The sequence below is a fragment of the Equus przewalskii genome, chromosome 14, assembly GCF_037783145.1.
Source record: "Equus przewalskii isolate Varuska chromosome 14, EquPr2, whole genome shotgun sequence".
Lineage (NCBI taxonomy): Eukaryota > Metazoa > Chordata > Mammalia > Perissodactyla > Equidae > Equus > Equus przewalskii.
This window is the reverse complement of record NC_091844.1, coordinates 65,886,792-65,898,914: the sequence shown is the minus strand read 5'-3', so window position 1 is coordinate 65,898,914 and position 12,123 is coordinate 65,886,792. Positions and strand designations below refer to the sequence as shown.

Here is a 12,123-nt window from a genome sequence, read left to right as displayed (position 1 = left end):
CATTATCCCTATTTTACTAATGAGGAATCAGAGGCTCAGAGTGGTAAATGAGATGCTAATATGATTTACAGCTGCCTTGTGCCTTACAGCTGGTAAGCACTAGAGCCAGGATGCAGCCCAGCTCTGTCTTAAGCCAGAGCCAGAGTTTCTCCATTACACCATGCTGCCATCCATTGAAATCAGGGAAGAATTTGGGTCCACGTTGGTTGTTTTCATTCTCTGATCAAAACGACTTAGACCACAAGGCCCTGCTCAGTTCTTTCCTCCAATCCTCATAACATTCCCCAAGGCCAGGGTCAAGGCCTCCGCTCTAGCCTTGGGGCAGAAGGCGGGAGTGTCATTTGGCTGGATTCCAAGAAAGCTTGGCCAAGCCCTCCTCGCCTCCTCCCACTTCCCTCTATGTCCAGGCTCCACAGTGAGCCCGTCCCAGACTCCCACTCCCCCAGAGCCACAGTGATCAAAGGAAGGGAGGAAAACACGCTGGAACCCCTTGGACCTGCTGCTGAATGGGGATTTTGGTCGGATGTTGAGTTTACCTGGAATGCCCCGGTGCTATTTTGGGAAGACAGACATCCTATGGAAACAATGAAGTGGAAAAGAAAACAACTAAAGCAAAATCCAGAGCCCAGTTTCTGCTAACCCAGCTCCACACAGCCTGGGCAGACCGTGGAAGCCCGTCAGGCGTGCAAAGGGCTGAGACTGCGTGTGTCCGGTTTACCAGCAGAGAATGTGAGATGTAGAAAAAGGGTCCCTTTGACATTTCCAACAAGTCAGTGACGAAATGGAAAGATCCTGGGAACAGTCTGCAGGTAAGAGGGGAGCATCCCCTGGCCTGAGTTGGAGGTTCTGCTCCATCATTTATTAGCTGGCTGACCTTAGGCAAGAAGCCTCATCTAGAAGTTGAAGAGACTCCTAGGAATTGCCCTGAGGTTTCTGTGAGAAGGCAAATTAAATGCCAGAACCATAACATGTTTTGTTACTGGTAGAATGCTGACAAATACCAGCTATTCCTGCGTGAGCTCCAAGGGGACTAGTTAGTATTGGGTAAACAGATTGTCCTTAAAATTTCTCAAAGGAATAAGGAACACGTACATACCCTGCATGCAGCTTCTCTAGGAACCGGGAGAAGAAGCGTTTTCCGTGGTATTCTCTTTTCCACCAGGGTTGGGGGAAACTCCTTTCTGACATGGGTCTGAGTTTGTGCACGGCTGGAACAAACAGGAATATATGTAATGTAAATGAAGGGTTTAGATATCCTGATGTTTCAGGTGAAAATTTTCAACTACTGGCTTGTGTGCCAATCCTTTTGGAGAGAAGTTAAAAGAGAAAAGCAACTTTTAAATGAGATTGGGAGCTAAAATGGAAAAGACAGACAGTAACAAGTGTTGGTGAAGATGTGGAGAAATTAGGACCGTCATACACTGCTGGTGGGAATGGAAAATGTACATGCAGCCACTTTGGAAAACAATTTGGCAGTTTCTCAAAATGCTGAACATGAAGTTACCATGTGACCCAGCAATTTCACTCCTAGGTATCTACCGAAGAAAATGGAAATGTGTGATCACAGAAAAACCTTCCGTGAATGTCCATAGCAGCATTATTTCCAATAGTTAAAATGTGGGACCAACCCACACGTCCATCAACTGATGAACACATAAACAAAAGTGGTATATCCAGTAGAATACTACTCAGCAGAAAAAGGAAGTACTGTGTGTGCTACAACAGGGATGAACCTTGAAAACATTACGCTCAGTGAAAAAAGCCCAGCACAAAAGGCCAGTCACACACTGTATGATTCCATTTATGTCAGATGTCAGAATAAGCAAATCCATAGAGACAGAATGTAGATTAGTGGTTTCCAGGGGCTCCAGGGAAGGGGGAATGGGGAATGACTAGTAATAGTTGCAGGATTTCCTTTTGGGGTGATGAAAATGTTTTAGAATTAGATAATGGTGGTGGTTGCACAGCTCTGAATAGTCTAAAACCACTGAATTGTACACTAAAAGGTGAATTTTATGGTAGGTAAATTATATCTCAATAAAGCTCTTCAGAGAGAAAGGGAGAGATTGGGAGATCTCAAAGTCAGGATGTGAAAAGTAATAAAATTTGCTTTAAAGGAACAGGAGAAATAAAAGATAGCTTAAATTGATGAGAATTATAAACTGTAGGGAGAAGTTATCTGAAAAAATATTTTACAAATTGAAATCAGTCACTGGGGAGAATTTGTTTAGGGAAAACCAGGGGAAGAGAAAAATAAATTCCACAGAGCCGGGAGGGACTGAGAAGGGAGACCATATCCCTTATCAGCTCTCCAGGCATGGTTTGATTTTGGTTTGTAGCTTGGGATCTTCCCATGCATAATACTATATAGTATTTTGGTTCCAAATGGCCCCTGCAAGACACAATTTATTTATTATGAATTTACTAAGAATCTGTCTTATGCAATGCACCATGCTGTGGGGAATGAAGAGCTGAATCAAACATGGGTCCCAAAGGGCTGCCTCTGGCTGTCCTGGAGTCCACCCACGGCTGAGCCCACCTTTTCCTGTAACATCTGGGTCACCTGCTTAACTCTCCCACCCCACTTGCAGTTAGATTTCTAGACTCTCCTTTTTCCTCCCTGCCCAATCCCTAGGAATTCTGCAGTTACATTTCTCTCGATCCAATTTATTATTTCAGTGAATTCTTGATCAACACCCTCATAGGTCTGTCCCCTGTGGCTGCCGCCAGCTCTCCATGTGGCTTCACCCCCACATGACGTGTCCCTCTCCCTGAGTTCCCCAAAGAAGCATTGACACAAGACGATTGGTGTAAGCAGTTTTTACCAGTTGACAGACTATTGGTGTAACCAACTTTTCCCCATTGGTAGAGATAGAGGGGATGACAGTAGAGCAGAGGAAAGGGAGGAACTTACAACAGGGGAGAGACCACCACTATACAAAGTTTCCTTTGTCAATACTGCTTCAGGGACCTTCTAATCAGCCAGCCATTCCAGTCCTCATGGCTCCACCCACTGCTGCTGTTTGTCTTGACAGAGAGCGGTCTCTCCTCTCCCCTCGTCTCCCCTCTTCTAGACTCTGCCACCCCTCAAGAGGAAAGACCCATACCTCCTTCCTTTTGTGCTTCCAAGGATCCTTCACTAATTTTTCTTCCCGTATTATATGGATCAATTTAACCCTCCCTTTTTCCAGTTCTCTCCCATCCAGCCATACAAGCTGTGCCTAGTTTGAGGGGTGAGAGAAAATGGGAGAGAGGGTGGCTTTCCAAATGGACCTTTGTTTTCCAGAGCAGTTCTGACTGTGGCCAGCTGGCACAAGCACCAATTTCCAGCCACTAACCACAGTACCCGTTCTCAAAGGTGCAGGAGCCAGACAAGTAAATACACCCAGGCTGCTGACTGCGGGCAAAGCTTGGCACCTAGGCCAGCCTCAAATTCCCAGCTGGCTCCTTTGTGTCATGGGAGGTAGGTACCACTAGACAGATCCTTGCCAGTGATCTAGACGGCAGGAGAGAGTCTTCCTTGGTCTATTAGTTTCCTAGGGCTGCCATAAATTACTACAAACTGGGTGGCTTCAAACAACAGAAATCTTTCCTCCACAGTTCTAGAGGCTAGAAGTCCAAAATCAAGGTGTCTGAAGGGCCTTGCACCCTTCAAAGACTCTGAAAGAGGATCCTTTCTTGCCTCTTCCAGCTTCCGAAGGCTCCCGGCATTCCTCGGCTTGTGGTGGCATAACTCCAATTTCTCTCTCTGTCTTCACGTGCGCTTCCTCTCCGTGTGTCTCTGTGTCTCAGTCTTCCTCTCTTTTCTTTTATGAGGACACTGTCGTTGGATTTAGGGCCCACTCTTTAGATCCTTAACTTAATTAAACCTGCAAAGACCCTATTTCCAAATAAGGTCACATTCATAGGTGCCAGAAGTTAGGACTTGGGCATATCCTTCTGGGGGACTCAATTCAACCCACTACCCTTGGCCCTGGGCTGCTTTAAAATTCTGGCTTATTGGCTTTGTGGCCTTAAAAATGCTGGAGAGGAAGGTTACAGAGGCAAGCAAAGTGGAAGGATTGCAGGTCCAGCAGTCAAGGCCATGGCAAAACAATGAACTGCACAAGCAGGAAAGTCTTCTCTCTGGAGTGCCTTGCTCCCAGCTGCCCCATTTCTCACTCCTTCCCTCTTTGCAGCATCCCAGACTCCTCTCCTCCAGATGAAAAAAAATGAGCCATCTTCCTAAAACAGCCTGCGGAGCTAGCTAGAGAACATGCAGAACCTGTAAGCCCAGGAGCTCAGCTGTCCCATCCTGGAAACAGACATCTGTCTGCGCCTTCGTCTACAGAGCCCTGGCCCTCGCCTCTCGCTGTGGTGGGTGGAATATGGCAGCTTGACCCTACACAGTCCTCCTATTACTCAGCTGTGGGTGAGCACAGGTTGCTGGGATGGAGTAGGTAAAAGTTATAAACCAGAAGCTTAGGGTGTTTGAGGTGTTTTCCCAATACCTGTTCCCAGGTCCATAGAACTGAACAAACGCCCAATTCCAAGGAGGGAGGAAGAGGTTGTGGCTAAAGGGGAGGCTCTGGAGTCAGGCTGCCTGGGCTTGAATACCACCACTATCTTCTTGCTGCTGTGCAACCTTGGCCAGGGGAGAGGGCTAAACCTCTCTGAGCCTCAGTCCTCTCATCTGTAAAAAGGGGCTAGTAAATGGACCTGCTTCACACAGTTGTGAGGCTTGAATGAGGCGATGCATGTAAACCTAGTGCCTGGCACAGCGTAGGTGCTCAATAAACATGAGCTGCTATAATTAAAGGGAAAATGATCATAATGGTGTTGATTTGAAAAATAGTAAAAGACCTTCATTGCCCTGTTCAATGAGGCACTCCCAGAAGCCAAGTTTTAAAGGTTTAAAAAGAGGTTGGTATTTTGAATCATGTCGGCTCTGCAGCAACAGAAGTGCTGACAAGTCACCACGCTCCCTCTGCCTCTTGGTTCACAGAGCACCGCTCTCTCGTCTGCGTTCCAGTCGAGAGATAAACAGAATGGACTCGGAGGTGGACATTGTTCTCCAACAGGCCTGACTGCAGCCCAGCTGGGGTGAGCATTTCCTTCCCAGCATTCCAAGAGGCGACAGTCCCGAAGGATAATTAAAAATCAGCTCACAGTGGCAACCGAGAACAAGGCACTAAGCTCCCGAGTGTGGAGCAGACAGGGTGGCCCAGGTTAGGAATTTAGCACCCTCACATTTGCACCCTGTACAGGACCATCGTCAGGTTGGGAGCTGTCATCTTTGAATGGTGTTTGTGCATCTGGATGACTGGTTGGCGACCGGGGGTCGGACAGGCTCTCCCAAGTCCATTCTCAGGAGTCTGGAGGAATGGTGGACAACTTGCACTTCACATCATTTTACCCTGCAACTCCATGGAGGTTCCAGAGAGTCTTGGTTTTAATGGTTTCTCACATGGGCCTGTGACATTGGTGGTATAGTCACCGTCTTCTATCACTGGAAAAACTGAGGGTCAGAGAAACAAAGCATGTGGCACAGTGTGGCAGGGATCCAGCGGGCCAGAGCCTCCCAGATATGTGCAACTGTGTATGGTCAGCCTGACACACCTCACCACACACCAGGCTCTGTGATAGATGGTGGGATGACTCAGGTCTGGGCCAGAGGTCAGGAACGAGGATGTGACATATTCCCATCCCTGGGCCCCTCCAGGGGTGAGCTTCCCGAGCAGACCACGGCGGCTGCTCGTGGGGGAGCTGCTGTGCCAACCTGCACCAGGGTCAGAAGATGACCAGCGAGGTGCCTGGGTATGGTCAAGGTGAAGTTTGCCTTCTCATCTGCCTTTTATTTATTTCATTCTTTTATGCAGTCACTTTTCTTTCTTTCTTTCTTTCTTTCTCTCTCTCTGTCTTTCTTTCTTTCTTTCTCTCTCTCCCTCTCTTTCTTTCTTTCTTTCTTTCTTCTTTCTTTTCTTTCCTTCTTTCCTTCCTTCCTTCCTTCCTTCCTTCCTTCCTTCCTTCCTTCCTTCCTTTCTTTCTTTTTTTTAGGAAGATTAGCCCTGAGCTAACATCCATGGCCAATCCTCCTCTTTTTTTTGCTAAGGAAGCTTGGCCCTGAACTAACTGCATGCCCATCCCCCTCTACTTTATATGTGGGATGCCTGCAAGAGCATGGCTTGATGAGTGGTGCCACGTCTGCACCTGAGATCCAAACCAGTGAACCCCAGGCCGCTGAAGCAGAGTGTGCAAACTTTGCTGCGCCACTGGGCTGGCCCCTTCTTCTGCCTTTTAAATGTTATTCTTTCCAGTTACTGCCCCTAACAAGGGGTATCCCATGGACGGCCCAGCTAGAGTGAACCCTGCCCAGCACTCTGTTCTCTGCATTCACCAACTCTCTCCCCTCTGCCCTGACTCATGTCCACATGGTCAGAACAGAAGCTGCCATGTTTGCACAATGTGGCACTGCCTCTAATGGTCACATTTGATGGGGCCAGATGTAGAACTTGACCCAAGGCAGGATCAAGTGGAGAAAGAACTTATTCTCTCCAAGTGTTGCAATAACAGGTACAACTTGGAAGATGTGGGCCCTCCCTTTCTGCCATGTAGTCTGGGAAAGGAGGAAGTTGATAGTGAGAAAAAAGTCAAATCATCCTGAACTTTAACTCCATCTCCAGTACTTACTAGTTGTGTGCATTTGGACAAATTACTTAACCTCTCTGAGCTTGAGAAAGAAGAATACCAATACCTATCACACAGGGTTGCTGAGAGGCTTAAAATGAGATGACGCATATCAGGGGCCAAACACTGGGAGGTGATCGATAAATGGTGATCCTCCTTCCTTCGTCCTTCTTTAGCTTCCAAGATGCAGCAAGATCAGGGGCAGCCAGGGTGATGGGGTCCTAATCCACTGTCTACACACAAGCAGGGAGCTTAATTGATCCCAAATATAGGCCTTGCTAGCTCACAAAGGATTATTTTTTTTTACCATGTGAACATATTTATATGAAGGTTTTCACACGAGTGTGGAAACACATTGAGGAACAGGAAGGTGAATACAATGAGAGTTAAAGACTCACGGTAGCTGCTTGTGACACACAAGATCTATGACAGTCGGTAGGGCCCATGCCCGGGATAATTGATGGGATAATGTGAGCACTAGTGCCTCGCTGGTCAATGAGGACCCCTGCGGACAGGATCAGGAAGGACTTGTGTTACTTCTGCCAGAGTGGGTTGTACTGTTACTAGACTGGTTTGTCTGTAATCACTGGAGGAGAGCTGTTGTCTCTCAGCTCCTCTGATACCCTGAAAGCAAGAGAACTTACTAGAATGTGCTGGAGAAGAGAGGCCATGCAATGTCCCATGAACAGAGATAGCAGTGCCAACATGCTGGGAAGAAAGAGGTCTGAGCTGTCAGCAGTGCAAGTAACGTGAGGGCAGGCGAAGAGGTGGTACCACCCACAGATGGAGCAGGCAGATATTGTAATGATGTCCAGATGTACATATTGTTAACCAGTACAGATTTTGCTCCTATGGCTTGGTCTAGCACTACATGTTTTATTTGCATAGTCTAATTTAATCCTCAAACAGTCCTCTGGAGCAGGTACCACTTTATTTAGAGATGAGAAAACTAATGTTCAGGGAGGTAGACTTGTTCAAGCTCACACTGCCGCTAAGTGGTGAGGCCAAGGCCCTAACCCAGGTCTCTATGAGTTCAGAGTCCCTGAGTCACCATTTCTGCACTGCTTCTAATCTTGAAGCTGAAAAAGCCTTAGGAATCAGCCCTCTGGGACTCGATATGTGGTCGGGGGACCAGTAGTATCGGCATCAGCTGGCAGCTTGTTAGACGAATAGAATCTCCAGCAGGCCCCAGACCTGCTGAATGAGATTCTGTATTTCAACAAGAGCCCTGGTGTTTTCTATGTACCTTCACGTTTGAGAAGCCCTCTCCGGATGAGACCACTATTTCTCATGTTTTTCTCCAGTCACTAGGGCTCCAGGATGTTAACAGGAATGAAAAGTTTTCATGATCAAATGAGTTTAGGAGAAAGTGAGTTGAATGAAGCCAAACTGGCCTCTCTGTTACTGGCCGTGTGGCTGCCTTGACCAGGAGGATGTGTAGATTAGGATGTGCTCCAGGGGGTTGAGGGAAAGGGTTTACAGAATCCCTCAAACTTATTGGAACTTTGAGACCTTTTTTTTTTGAGAAGCAGTTTGCAAAACTGGTATGCCAAATAATTCACTTTTAAGAATGACTGATTTAGACCAACTGCCTTAAAGCACAGCTGTGTAAATGAGGCTGAGGAAGTCATCGATTTGCCCAAGGTGGCAGTCAGCTGGAACTGCAGGTGGCAGGCTTGCAATCTTTGCAAAGCATGCTCTTTCTGAGGTACCGGGCTGGGAAGCCCAAGGATTTAACTCCAATCATGACCATTTGCTGCCTCTGCTCTTTTTTCCAGCTATGAGGAAGGAACTGTGCTCTGTGATCATGCCGGACAGAAGGAGGACAGAGTCAAATGGGCTAACATGTGTCTGTGCTCCTCTTGAGAGGCAAACCACAGGCCCAAATCACAGCACTAACAAGTGGCAAAGCAAAGGAAGGAATGCAGGTGCAGCTGGTTCCAGCGCTCAGGGCTCCTTCCTTCCCTGGATGCGGAGAATATTCTAGCCTTCCTCGCCAAAACAGGCAGAGCAGAGCCAAGAGATTTTGCAAAGACTGAATCATGAAGAAGGAACCAGGCCTCCCCTGGATGAGCCTTGGAAAGCCCAACCACAGGGTCACAAAAAACAGTGAGTCAAAACCCAACCCTTGGGAGAAAAAAAGGGCAGTGTGTGTGTGTGTTGGGGGTGGTGGTCAGGAGAGCTCTTCTAGCACCTAGAAGGCAGCAGAGGTTGAGGAGGTGCCTACCACCTGGTCGAGGTGCTTAGATGCTAAGAGACTTTTCTGGAACTCAAGGAGGTAAATTCTTTAGCTTCTGCCAGAGGTTGAGTGGCTGCATAGGGCAAGCCCGTTTCCTTGTTTCAGAGCAGGTCCTGCATGTGAGCATCTCAGGGCTCAGTGAGAAAGAGTAAGGTCATGGAGGCAACCCTGTAATCAGCCCAAAAGTGGGTTCATATCTTCTGGGTGCTTCTCCCTGACTTCTCTCTGGACCTTCTCCTTGTTTCTCTTATTTGGACATTCAGGACTCTTCAGTGTGATCCTTTGAACTCAGACCTTATAGTGACAGAGTGAATGAGTGTCATTACATTGAGTCACAGTTGCTGGAGAGAGCTTTGTCGGAGGAAGTAGGAAAGAAAACAGAGAACACGTGCTACTGAGGGCCCAGCACTGAGGGTGGCACTGTGCACGTGTTGTCTCATCTCATCCTCCTAACAGTCCCGCGAGGCAAGCACTCTTTTTCTCCTCATTTTACAGGTGAGGAAACAGAGGCACAGAGAGGTTAAGCAGTCTGCCTGAGGTCACCAAGTGAGAGAACTGAGAACTGTGAACCCACAGCTTTTGGAGTCTTATACCTCTAGGTGGGAGAATTTTCAGTCTGGGACATGACTGAGGGAGTGGAAATAAAGCGGAGGTTAGCAGTGTCCTTACTCCCACGAGGACAGGCCAGGAGCTCTGGCCCTGCCACATTCAGGCCCCTGGGACCCACAGCACTGCAGCAGAACCAGAGAAGGTGAGACACTCTGACCACATCCCACAAGGATTAAATCTGAATCTCCAGGTGCAGCCCAGGAATCAGCTTGTTAGAGCCTCTCTGGTGATTCCAATGCACAGTCAAGGTTGAGAAGCAACCTCCCCGCTGTATAGATGGGGACACTGAGCCCAGGGAGGGGAATTAGATTTCCCCAGGCTGTGCAACCCATACCACCACTAAGGACTCCATCCAGGGTCTTCTAATTCTCCATCAGCCAGGACTTGCTTGCAGGACCACCTCTCCCACTGACTAGCTGTGTAGCCTTGAGTGGGTCATTTAACTTCACGATGAAAGACTTTATTTAAACTCTTAAGATGGCACAAGTGCTCAAGAAACACCAGTGTTCTCCCTGCCCAGCCCCCACCTCAAATTCAGCCCACTATCTACTATATAACAATGGACAGAGAAAATTGTGAGCAAGGATGGAATTGAGAATCTGACTGTTCTTGAGCCTTAAGGACAGGACTTGGAGTACCCCAGAAGTGTTGCCTGCCCAGAGGAGTCCTGGGGAAGGACCCAGATGCCAAACCAATGACCTGTGAGAGGTGACTGGGGGAGGGGGTGAGAAGGAGCGCACAGGGATGAGATTGCTGCTGCGGAGCTGGAAAGGCAGCCCAGAGTGGGTCAATCCCGTCCTACCAGGAAATGCAGGTAGTGCCACCAGGTGGAGAGTGATGCTTTGTCTTAAGAGCCCTGGCAAGGCGCTCTTAAGATAGCGACAGCTGAAAGGCAAGTGAGGGCATGTGCTCCCCCACCCGCACACGCCTGTGCTGTATAAATAAACGATTGATTACAACTCTAATATAAATATCCCACACTGTTAACAGTGTTTATTTCCAGCACAGTGGAATGATGGTGAACTTTCACTTTCCTGGTCGTCTGTTTCTTTGATATTTAGCTTTTTCATAACAACCATTGCACTACTTTTGTCATAAAAAATAATGAATTTTTAAATGCTGATATAAATATTTGCAGAACACCAGGTACCTATGCTTTCAAATGGCCTTTCAGAGAAAGTCAGTCATTTGGAGAAAGATTTTCAAAGTATTGCGACACAGGTGCAATTTGGTGCCCTCTCCCTTGTCTTAGCTGTTTTAAATGACAGCTTCCTCAGTCCTGGGGCTGCCCTTCACACTCCCAATGGAAGCATTTTAGGCCTACTCAGCTCTTCTGTCCTTACTATTACTCTGCCATCAAAAAGAAAAAGAAAAAGAAAAAACCCTGCCTTTCTCCCCCGCCATGGCCAGGTGCTCTGTCTCTACAGTCACATCGGAGACACACATCTTTCATGCCTCGTTCCTCAACAGCAAGAACACACCTGCCTCCAGCTTGTAGGATTAATTACCCCCTAACAAATAATAACTCCCAGTGCAGGAGGAGTAGAGGCAAGAGGCTCTAAAAATGTGATTGTGCGAGAGAAACCTTGCTGTTTTGTACCAGAAAGTGGCCGCAAGCATGGCTGCCCCCGGGTGTGACATACTGAGGAGACAGCAATGGGGAGCACTTCAAAATGAGAAACTTTCTGGAAAGTACAGCAAAGGTGGCCCAGGTATGCAGGGTTCAGCTTCTGGGGCAGTCTCCCAGCTTCTTGGTGGTGCCCTCCGGATCCTGCTGCTTTGCCCCGTCTGACGCACCCGGGAGTGGAAATGCTGAGCAGAACACCGTGGAACTACAACACGTTAGTGGAGGGGCAATCGTGGGGACACTCGGCCAGCTGTCCATTTGGTGAGCATATGCCCCGGACGCCAGAAGATGTGTGTCTGCCTGACTCATGAGTGAGTGTGAGTCTAGTGCTCAAAGTACACATTTTCCACACAACATGGTCCCTAAATGCAAGACAGCCACCTCGTTGCATTTGTTCACCTAAAGTCACAACATCTGTTCTCATGCTGATGGCAACACCAGCTGGTGGGACTAAATGAGAGAGTTTGTCAGAGTCTCCAACATGGTACCTTCTGGAAGGGGAGTCAAGGTGATTTTGATCATGGACAATCTTTCCTCATGTGCTGACTTTAGAGAATAACTCCATATAAGATGTGACTCCCCATAAGTGTAGGATCCTAGCTCCTGCTTCAATTGCTGCCAATATTCCTTTGTTCTCCTTCCATGCAGCTCCAGACCCTTGTCCCCAGGTTTTGATGCCACCCCCAGGCCTTTGCCTGGGATGGAAAGTCACCTGCTCCGTCACAGGGGATACCCGGAATATCTGGGTTGGATCACAGGCCAGCAGAATTTGCGGAGGTTCATCTCATCCCATAACAACCAAAAGGACTTGAGAGCTTGATATTTAATGGAAAAGCCATCACCATTCTCATGGAACTCAGCTGAAAGGATGTATGCTCATGGGTGCCAGGCCCTTTATAGTCACAAGAATCTGAACTATGAAGACACTGGATGGGGCACAAGGCCCTGGGCTCGGAGACAGATGAAGTGTTTCTCTGGAAGA

General features: G+C 47.9%; 1 long non-coding RNA gene across 1 annotated transcript; it reads left to right on the top strand.

Annotated features, from left to right (window-relative positions):
• The first annotated feature begins 428 nt into the window (after positions 1–428).
• Positions 429–10,896, top strand: LOC139075800 (uncharacterized). Its single transcript, XR_011526616.1, has 5 exons — positions 429–809; positions 4,179–4,356; positions 4,985–5,082; positions 8,445–8,775; positions 9,401–10,896. It is a non-coding gene; the product is annotated as an uncharacterized lncRNA (long non-coding RNA).
• Positions 10,897–12,123: the final 1,227 nt, after the last annotated feature.